The sequence below is a fragment of the Saccoglossus kowalevskii genome, chromosome 8 (genome assembly GCF_978046115.1).
Source record: "Saccoglossus kowalevskii chromosome 8, keSacKowa6.1, whole genome shotgun sequence".
Classification (NCBI taxonomy): Eukaryota; Metazoa; Hemichordata; class Enteropneusta; family Harrimaniidae; genus Saccoglossus; species Saccoglossus kowalevskii.
In genome coordinates, this window is record NC_140648.1 from 21,819,591 (window position 1) to 21,831,375 (window position 11,785).

At 36.7% G+C, this 11,785-nt stretch overlaps 1 pseudogene; it reads right to left on the reverse strand.

Annotated features, from left to right (window-relative positions):
- Window positions 1-2,313: 2,313 nt before the first annotated feature.
- LOC146739398 (uncharacterized) lies at window positions 2,314-11,116 on the reverse strand (annotated as a pseudogene).
- Between the last annotated feature and the right edge of the window lie 669 nt (window positions 11,117-11,785).

Sequence of the window (11,785 nt, forward strand, 5' to 3'; positions counted from 1 at the left end):
CTGTTTACACTAAATCATCTGAATAATGATAGGAAGTATACATCTCATTCAGAAACTGGTGGTCTTCCAACACTTTACTTTGAATCAGTTAACATTACAGTCAAACCTAAGGAAGAAATGAACAGACTTCGTACTGAGATTCTACTTTGTCTTTGCCACACACCTGTGTATGAGGTGCTTGGTAATAAAAACTGAGTTGTGTTCAACAATGTTCAACACTCTCATAAACACTTATACAACATGATCAACACTTTATTTCTGCAGATGTTGTTAGCTTTGCTGAGTCACGTCTTACACAACATGGTAATAATGGTCTACCCGAATGTCATGCTGTAATCCGTAATCATCAGCGACAAACAAGATCATCAACTCGGCTTAGCTACATACACTAAGGACACACGAGATACTTTCAGCAAACCATTACACGTCCAAATATATTGAGATCTCTGTGGTGAAAGGTAAACCACACAGTAAAGAAAGATCACAATTAGTTGTTTATTGCAAAACAAGTTTTCAAATTTGAAGGCAAGAATGTAGATTATTATAGATTTGATAGACACAAATTCTGCGTTTCTTATCATTAGTGATTTCAACAGTAATGCTGCAGCTACTGGAAATACAACAGTGATACAGTGATACATTGATATATTGACCTTGCATTTAGTAATGTACAATGTATCTTTAAAATAAATGATTCATTTTTATCTGATCACAAGTTGACAATACAGCAATAAATATTGTAATCATTTCCACCCAAAACAGCATTTATTTCATTTTCTATGTTTTATCCAAAGTAATAATTTTCACAATGTGATATCAGTGGTGTATTGCAGTGTGTAAATGATGCAGTAATCACAAAGTGATATCAACATTTCAAGTATATTTCTTATGCTATTAAAAATGGCGAACTATACCTGAGAATACAACACATTTAGTGTGTAGTTCATCTGCGTGTAGCTGAGCTGTTCTATTACAATAAGTTTTAGAGGACATTTTCACTGCAACTGCCACTCATCAACGCTAATATCACACCGTTGCGAATGACAACTTTCCTGAGAACCCCGAAACCCAAATAACTTTGTGTCGCAGAACAATGCAAGATGTAACAGGGCTTATGGGTGGTGCATGCCGGCTACTCCCTTCTGAAACAGAATACGATTTCCTCTCTCTGAACCATAGCTTCCGCACTGTCTGGCTTATTACCCTTTCTTTTACTTTTAAGTTCCGATCCTTTCTCCCTCTTCACTTTCTGTGATTGCATGAACTGTTGTTGAAAAAACGATCAATTTCACGCTGGTAAGTTCTAAGCGTATCTGGTTATAGTTAGAACTATCTTGTTGTCGGACACCGGCATAACAAATACCAAGATAGCCATCAGGTGAATTTGGTGTATCTGCTAAAATGGGTAGTTTTCACCATTTCATAAACTAGTTGACGGGATTGTTGGTACTTTTTTGTGGTGGTCTTCTTTTGTAGTTGGTGAATCAGTTCGAACATACCGATGTATGGAAACGTCACATATGGCTGGGCAACTTTGTTTTATGCCTCTTTGCTATAACGGTTTAATCGACATGTTATTAAACGTTATGTCAGGTATCCGGGATCGTTACGTTCACAAACCTTTCAACCAAGCAAAGACACACACAGATGATATTACTGTCAACCTCTACTCTCCACAGCCTCGTGTAGAACTGACTTTATTGCCTCTGCAAAGCACAGTCTACTACATGGAAATTTAAGATCTTGAGGCGTGGCCTCCACACATTCCACTCATCCATCACACAAGAAGTATTTAACACGCCATTATATACTTGATTAATTGTTTACTATATTGGAAGACTACTCGTATAAAACACTGTCAGGATATACTCGTGAGGTGTCAAAGTTATCATGCGTAGTAAAAACAACAGTCTGTTGGCAAAGTTGATATCTTTAATTAGTTCCTATTTCCGTTCAGTACTTTGAATATAAGCTCAAATGATAACAGAATATTAGCGAGCACGAATGATCTCATCCCTCTCTTTCACCGGAAACCAATAATCAAGTCCTAATCAGTGAGTTTCGTCGTAATCGCCAAAACACCTATCAATATCTAACCGCATGAAAACATTATCATGACATTACCTTGAATTTGACCTTCAATCACATTATCCTGATCGACCTGTTCTGCAACTAAGCTGTTTTCCAGGTGATCTGCTATATTCAAACACCGGATGAGATATACAAATATGTTTTTGACAGACGACATTTATTTCGCGCTAAAAACATCATCATGTAAAATAGTACGCCCCACTTTTTTCTTCAAATCATTGGTTTTATTAGTTCATCAACACACAACAAACCTTTATTTATTCAATAATTAAAAAAAAGTATTTCAAGTGACGTCGCATTGTGGTGGTATGGGTTTTTGATCTTCCCTGTCTTACGACATACTGTCGGGTGATATGAAAGTTATGCATGCATTTGATAATGAACGATATCAATATTTCTTTTTTGATGCTTGTCTTTCGCGGTCTCTGAGTAGTTTCCGTAATATCTTCCCACTTGGTGACTTTGGAACTTCCTTCACAATCTCAACACCACCTCTAAGTTTTTTGTATGAGGCAACACGTCCTGTGTGGGAAAATAAAAAAAAACGACCATTGTAGATCTATGTAATACCTCTCTAAAAATATGTTTACGTGAACCTCATTATTCTACCTTAAATACATTAGAGATTTTGACAGGCTTGAATATCGCACAAAAACGAAAAACACTATACCGTCTATAAATCTAACAACGTCTTCTGCGGTAAGCGTGTCAGTTTTTGACACAATAATTGCTGTAGGGAGTTCACCAGCATACTCATCAGGTACACCGATCACAGCAGCGTCTTGTATTTCAGGATGGGTTAATAATATATCTTCTAATTCCGCTGGTGCAACCTATAAAGACACTTACTCATCAAAATGATAAGCATTACAGATAAATGTAAACAACAAATTGCAATATGGAGTATTTATTTTAAATGAATTGATATCAAACCTGGAACGCCTTGAATTTTATGAGTTCTTTCAATCTGTCTACTATGAAGAAATTTCCTTCAGCATCATAATGACCAATATCTCCTGTGATGATAGAGAAATGTGGGCTTCAACAAAATTATTGGGTTCTTATTTAATTAAACACTTATATCTAAGTCGAGACATGATAATATGTGTGGCAGTATAGATTAAAAGACGCACAGTCAATTGACTGTGAATGATTTTATTATTCTATTGCTTTTATTTGTCATTGCATTAATACAATTTTAAAAAAATACGCCAAAATAGTAGTAAACTACAAAACAGCGTAGAATAGATTTGTGCTTGCAACGTGTCTCGGTAATCCTCTGATTAAGCAAGAAATAGTTCTTAAGTGATTCTTGAAAGAGTTTGAACACTACGATAAAGACTTTCCGTATTCGACAATGTGAAATTTTACCGTTTTTTGAGGAGAAACAAACTGAAAAAAAAACTAATTTTCACAAAATAATTCAGAAATTTATATTAAGAATATTTAAATGATAACGAAATGTATTCCTTGTGCACCCATAAATAATTTCCATAGTTACAGATTACACAAGAATATTACAGAAAAGATATGAGTTGCTATATTCTCTATCTTTTGCCTTTTATTTGTCTTGAAATATGTGTTCAACAACTCGATCATTTCGATAAATATGATTTTACTTGGTAAAAATACTGTATTTTTCTGCATAAAAACAAAGGAATTTCACAGTGTCGAAAACGGAAAGTCTTTATCGCAATATTTTTACTGCTATTTCCTTCACTAAAATTGTTTGGTTTGTACTTTTTAGTGATTTTAATTTTGTTCAAGGGAATAAAATTGAGCCCTATATGACAACATATGTACAATTCACTAACCTGTATGTATCCAGCCAGTTGATTTTGTTGCCGCTTCATTATTCAAGTAACCTTTCATTACTTGAGGACCACGAAAACACAGCTCACCGTCTCGACCAATTCCAAGGATCTTTCCCGTTGCAATATCAATCACCTAAAATACAGATGACAAATCTGAATCCGAGCTTTAATAAGAGTTGACTATATCACAGAAATTCCTGGTACTGATAATCCATTTGGAACAGATTATATTATATATATATATATATATATATATATATTGGTTTGATTTTGTTCATTTCATTGGCCGTACAAGGTATATCTATTTGTAAATTGATTTAGTGATTACATTCTAACGAAATAACATCAATGCAATTATATATTGTCATTAATGTAGCCATAATCCTCTTCTATTGGCTAGCTAGAGCTCTGTATCGAGTATAAGCCAATTGTACAGCTCTCGACTAGACTGTGTCGTTAAAGAGCAGTGGTCGATACGTCACGTATGCGCGAGATATGGGTCTCATGTGAACAGAGATGACGACTTTGATAGTTGCGCAAAACAACCGCAGACCGATTTCCATTAGAAGAGCGCATTGGATTGTAGGAAAATAAATGTTTATCAACACAAATTGTGCTTGGTGCGACAAACACCCATTAATTTTCCACAACCTTACAACAACGTTCGACTATTTGATATGCAATTAGCTATTTTACGTTGAAATGATATCCACATAAAACATATGTATCCAATGAACAATATATTACCTTTTAACCTCACCATGTTTATGATATTATTTCTTAAAGTTAATATCCGTTTTGTTTGTTCATATGTTACAGGCAGTGCCTGGCGAGCGAGCACTGTCGAGCATGTTTAGTTACTTGCTAAAAATTAAACTGACGAGGCCATCGAACGTCTAGGTGGAAATCGAGTTATTAGTTCACGAGAGAGTTGAATGTCATTCAAAATGACGACACGCGCGATTTGTGTTTCGCCGCTGATAAAAAAATGACACTATTCAATATTCAAAATTGAAATTGTAAGTGTGCTGTTTTGGCTTTACATAATTTGTGAAACAACAAACAAAAAGGCGCCGTTCATTGACCTGAAGTGAACCATTTTCAAACTCTTGCCATCGGTCTCTTTTGATTTGTTACTGGCTAATAGTTTAACAATAGTACATTAATGTAGCAAATAAACATTCACTGTGTTTTAATTTGTCACATTGTTCGTATGTAGGCGATCTAGGTGATTGTTACCAAGACACAATAAAAACATACTGATGGCTGGTTAATTATCAAACGTATCCTTTTGATTGTATTAAAGGTATTGATACCTTTATCAAAAGCTTGAATTATCACGTGAAGCAACAGAAATGTTTCGAACGAAGCATTAACTGCCATCTTAAGTACGTTTATAACTAATTCTCTACCGCCTGTATACAACAAATATATTTACGTTTATTACCTTAGCTAGGCAGCCTGCCACTACTCCACCAACTGAGCCAGCAACACACTTATCGTTCATGCCACAAAGTGTTGATATTCCAGCGGTCTCTGTCATACCATATCCTACGTAAATATTTAACGAATGTTACTATACACAATATTCACGAATGACGGTATTAAGCACTAAATGTTAATGAGGTTGTTAGTAATGCAACTGTATTTCCAAACTCCTCGATATGCATTAGACGATCATGTTAATGTGTCAGGTAGTATACAACGCCCGTAAAATACATTGATTTTTGAATGAATTCGAATGCCATGCAGCAAAAGTGGCGCTTCAAGGGGCAGTGGTCGTCGTGCTGCGCATGTGCGACGTGCACTAATTACCGCCGCTGACTCCAGTCACCAAAGAAATTACCCATAACGTCTCTGTTTGTACTCGTTGGTCTGCGCAACAGTCAAAGTTGAGATCTGTATTCATACGAGTCCCATATCCCGGGCATACGTGGCGCGACGACCACCACCCTTCAAAAGCAACATAGAGAATCATTCAAAACCAAGCTACGCTAATCTGTGTATGTGGCGGTCCTACCTTGTCTCACTTTAAGATGATCGTTATTTAATTTTTTCTGCAATGATTTCACGTGTCCAGCTCCTAGTGGAGCAGCTCCACATATGATGTTGTCTACACTTGAAAGATTATATTCATCAACCATTGGGTGCTTGATCAAAAACACGGCAATAGGCGGGGCAATGTCCAAACAAGTAACCTGGAAAAATAAAAAAATAAACATAACGATTTGATCAATTACACGGTTCACGTTTAGTGGTGGCTCACATAATATATGTTAGTTCTCAACACTTAGTTCAGTACAAGGTCTGCAATATGGAATTTATCGCGTAATTTGACCTTGAAGTTTGTTTCGTGCTCTGGTCTATCCTGTGTTCAATTTTTCACGAGCAAAGCTTTTTATCAATATTTTCGATGCTTGTCGAAGCTAAAAATATCTATGTGTTGATCTATGTGTGCTCAAACTCGGACTAAATAAACATGGACATAGTGTTGGTATTGCTTTTCTTGTGCTGCATGCCATGAAAGAACATATAATTATTATTGAACACGTGACTATTTTTCATAGTTATTTCTTTACTCACACACTTGTTTGTACAACTTAATCTTATGAATCAAATATACACAACCATAGCATTCAACAATGGTACATTGATTGCCAAATTAGCATAATAGCTCTTCAGGGTATTATTTCATTTGCATATTAATGATAGTCAACACAAACATACCATTCAATAGCCAATAGTTGGAGTAGTCAACATGTAATAATATAAGGTTATTACTAAAATACTTCAAAATATGCACGAAGACAGTATAGCGGGGTATCGACCGACGCGTAATAACCTTATTATTATACATCTTTTCCTTCCAAGGATATACCATGGGAATGCCGAAATACAAAAAGTTTAGAAAAGAATCAGCGAACTTCTTTGTGTGGAGTCCGGTCAAACTATGATTACGCGCGTAGTCATTCCATATTTGGAATTCGCATTTCCTTATATGGTAGGATGAAAATACCCCGTAAATTACGGCACGCTGTAACTTATGGCGTATGGTGACAGATGTATAATAATATGTAATATAATAATGTCAATATAGTTGTACCTTGTGTTTTTCAGCCAGACCTAGGTATACTTTAGGCTCAAACTTAGACAGCGTCACAATTGTAATCCCCAGTTTCATACCGATGAGTAAAACTCCAAGTATGCCAGATAAATGAAACAACGAAAGTACCGAGATAATGGCTTCACTATCGGACACCTTAATTAGCTCATTAGACACCCTATACATGAATTATTAATAACAAAATAAACTAATGAAAATATAATGAATGTTACAGTGTGGAACATTATGTTAACATTCAATATAATTACATACAACGTTGTTCACAAAGTATATAACAATATTCGCGTGTAATAGGTAGGCATATTCAATAGCAGATACGGTTATGAGCAGTCGATTTCATAAACATTTGTACGCAAATTTTGCCAAACGAAGCGTATGTGTTACATCATTACTTTGACCTAGGCCATGATTTTAGTTTATAGAAATGCAATGAGTTTCAGAATACATATTTAAACAATAGTCTACGAGTATATTCAAAATGTGCCAACATTTGAAACGATTCGATAATTGCACATACCCCATCTCACAACTAGCAATGAGGTTGTGGTGAGTCAGCATACCTCCCTTTGGTAGTCCAGTAGTGCCACTAGAATATGGTAATACAGCCACGTCTTCTACTGGGTTAATTTTGATATCCTTAGGAAATGCAGATCCATCATCTGTCATTAAGTCTACAAATGGCAAACAACCCTCAACACTGTCATCGCCAACTATATAGATATGCTGAAAATAAGCGATACATGAACATGAATTATGTGAAGAATACAAGCAATAGCATCACGCTGTGATCAAAGTTATTGGTTATCTCGTATTATATAATATATAGGCGATTAGTACAGGATATTCAGTTTGATGAAGCAGATGAACTTATTCGTAATTTCCCCATGATAAAGTCCAAGAACACAAAACAAACACATAAAATACAATACAATACATTGCATCTCGTCTGGTTCAACAAGACTTTCGGATTCCTGGTTGGTGGTTCATAATATTACCACCCCGTCGCTCAAAACAAAGGGTCTAGTGACCGTCTCGAAATTTTTAAACAAAGTATTAGATCAAGACTTGAAACGGAATATGAATATTCACGCGTTATGAACCTATTGCCTAAGTTTAACAATACATGGACAGTGGAGAATGCCCTGTGTCACATTCAGGATAATGAGCTCCGCATTACTCTATAACATACTATTGTCTTGGCAAATATTGCAATTTACGTACTCACGTACAGAAATGCACAACCAAGTTTAGAACACGCATAGGAGCCAAGAGTTTCGTCCTCTTGATTGGTTATCTGCAAACATACGCGCGTTTTTTTCCTTTTTGCTACTTGTTCTGTGCTCTTAATGGTTTAGTTTTTCCTTGGAATTTGGGAGGGTGAGGTTACCCTGTGCCACAACTACCTCCATGTCAACCTTGGGCACACTGAACGCGCGGGTGAACACGGTGCTTTTCAGCGCTCCCCGAATTATTACAGGTTTGGCCTCACGACTTAGTCGTGTCGGTTTTCAGCTTTATTGGACATGTCCTGGGTAAGACGTTAAAACTGCATCCGGTCGTGGAGTTTTTGTACTTGGGAGAATGAGGTTACCCTTTGCCACAACTACCTCCAGGTCACCTTTGGGTAAGGTGTAGTCCCTGTCAGCCTTGGGTGCCAACTTCCCACATAACAAGTTTGGTTGAAGTCAGTAAGGGCATACGGTCATATAAGCCTTGCACCAACTCAGCCTCACGTGTGAGGTATTACCTATTACTGGCAATGTTTACGTTTATTTATATATGTATATATGTGTCCTGGGCAAGATTTTAAACTACATCCGGTTGTGGAGTCTATGGACGTGGGAGAATGAGGTTACCCTTTGCCACAACTACCTCCAGGTCACCCTTGGGCAGGGTGTGGCACCTGTGAGCCTTGGGTAATAACTTCCCACATAACAAGTTTGGTTGACGTCAGTAAAGGCACACGGTCGTAAAACTTCTGCACAAACAGATCCGCATAGGTGGAACATTTTTCATGTAAATATGTATATATTAGTTTCAGTTGTTCTTAGCATTTGGCAGGGGGGATCGTAACCTCTTGTGGTGAGAACCAGTGTGACTGGCCTGCCAACGGGGTGCTAAGGATTTCATTGGAAAAGTTATCAGTTACATCCGTTAATGTAATTTCGTTTTACATACCCGTAAATCAATACAATACAATACAATACAATACAATACAATACAATACAATACAATACAATACAATACAATACAATACAATACAATACAATACAATACAATACAATACAATACAATGCAATACAATACAATACAATACAATAAATAGTATAAATCTAAAACGAAGGTTACACATAGACTAACCTTCATATTAGACAAACTTGCAGCTTTCTTGGTATTGACGACTAAATCAATAGTTGTTACAATCCACTTAGCGTTTGACGATTGTAGCTGGTGTACTAACTCGTCTGATCGAAACAAAACACAAATTCATACAGATAAAAATCAGACTGAGTGTAGGGCTTGGGTTACGCTATCACGCGAAATCTGTATAAAATACGTCAGTCGATGAGGAATCATATCACCTCACATATAGTAATGATTGCGGCTTCATAGATTATTCTATGACGGAAATAATTTACCGGAGGTGTATGATGGATTTATGGTTGTAACGGATTCCTCCAATGGATATCACCGCATAAAACGGTATACTATATTCTGGCATATTCTGTATATACAGGGCACACACATCGCCTTGTTGAAATCTGGCTCTAGATAATCCACTCCCACATCTGTAGATTAAATCTCTCAATTGTCTAAATGTATATGACTTGTTAGCTAACCCATCAATCTGTGAAACACATATATTTGAAACTGAACTGTCGTCGAGTTTGTGAAATTCTCTGTATCGTGTACTCATATTTAATTAGTTCTGTGATTAATTACATAACATGAAGAAGAAAAAATCAGTAAATAATCAAATCGTTGCAAATTTTTTTATTAAAAGGCAAGGTCAACAAATTCTAACATCGTTGCTGCCCAGATGTAGTGTATATTTAATCAAGAAGAACGCATTGAAGACCGAGTGAAAATGACTATCTCACCATAGCAATCCTGTCTCCATAGTGAACAAAGTTTGACATCACATAATCAGAAAGTGTCATGTTTGTTGGTATTTCAGGATCTGGATATTTACTTCTAATTATTCCTGTAATATATTGAAACAAGTAAAGAGAAGCAATAGGTGAGTTTCCGTTCACTGCGAGATCTCGCGTATTGCGTGAAAGACGCGGACCGAACGTCTACCGTAAAAATCGAACGATTTTATTTAAATTTAAAATTGTTTTTTTTAAGCTTAAATCTAATCTTTTATCCTTGAAAGGGGGAATATTGCTTTCATCAGGTACCCTTACCTCATGACAATTGATTATCATCAAGTGTGTAAAGCACACTATTAAGCGTGGAAATACCCCCACAATATTTTCGCGTTTGTCGAATCCTACGTAATGTTTTGACGCCATTACGATGATATGACCTTTGTTTGTTCTGTTTACTTCGTTAAATTTCACGCATAACGCGGGATCTCGCAGAAAATTAAGAATAGTAGATTAGATGATGTAACACATAAACACGTTTCAAGCGTGTGTTGATATAATGATATATTGATGCACATGCGTGTTCCTCGTCTTTCTCCCTCAGACAATGTTCCTTCCTCCCCTATCTTTGCGTCTACTGTTTCACTGGTCAGCGTAATGATTCGTCGTTGTTGTTTTTTACAACTGTCTTTATAGTTATGTACTTGTTCTTTAATTTATGATATTAAAGCGGGGGAAGTCGTCACCTGCGCATGCGCCAGATGGTCATAGTGTGTCATTGTTTACAAACAAGCGTCTACCCATGAGCCTTTGCGTTTTAGCGTGCGTTCTTATTGTCGCTTGGCCGGACTCAATTCCCGCGCGTGCGCAGGAGACGACCCTCGCCATCCGGAATATATAGATTACTCACCGCCACCATCATTAGAAGATGAACAGTTGAATGATCTCAACATCGCAGACATCCGTCTTTGTAACTTGGACGTACTCTCTGCCATGTTTATTTATCTGTTAATACCAAGTACCTGTATTTATGGCATATATATATCATAGCAGTTTAGTATAATACAGCAGTGTAATAATTTTAAATATCGACATAGTATGTCATTAAAATTTCTGATAATCTGATTGGTCCATGTACGCACATAGATTGCCAAATGGAGGTGTTAGCGCGAAATCACCCCGACTGGTTTATTCTGCAGGAAATTCATTGCTATTAAATATTCATGAGCACATATTATAATAAAGTGGGCGCGGAAATACGTGCATAATGAGGTCAACATGGTAAAGGTCACACTGCAGACCCAACATGGCGGCACGTTGAAATTCGAGTTTGTCGTAGTCGTCGTTTCTTATTCATCGCAATGTAAAAATGTAACTCGTACTGTCGTAGAATTGAAAAAAAAAATCGGCTGCTACAATCAGTCGACGTCTTCTCGGTAGGAGGTCAGTTGAAGAGACGTTGTGATTGGCTTAGATGATTGTCAATTAGAACACTCATTAACATAATTACTCTTTGAAAACTCGACGGGTTCCTGCAGTGTCGAAAGAGGGCCATGCAAAAACCATTCGGGGGTGATTTCGCAGTTACACACCTCCATTTCGCGATTTTTTTTTATTTTATTTAAACTACAAAAACAAATTAATCGCTCCGACTGCGCCAGTCT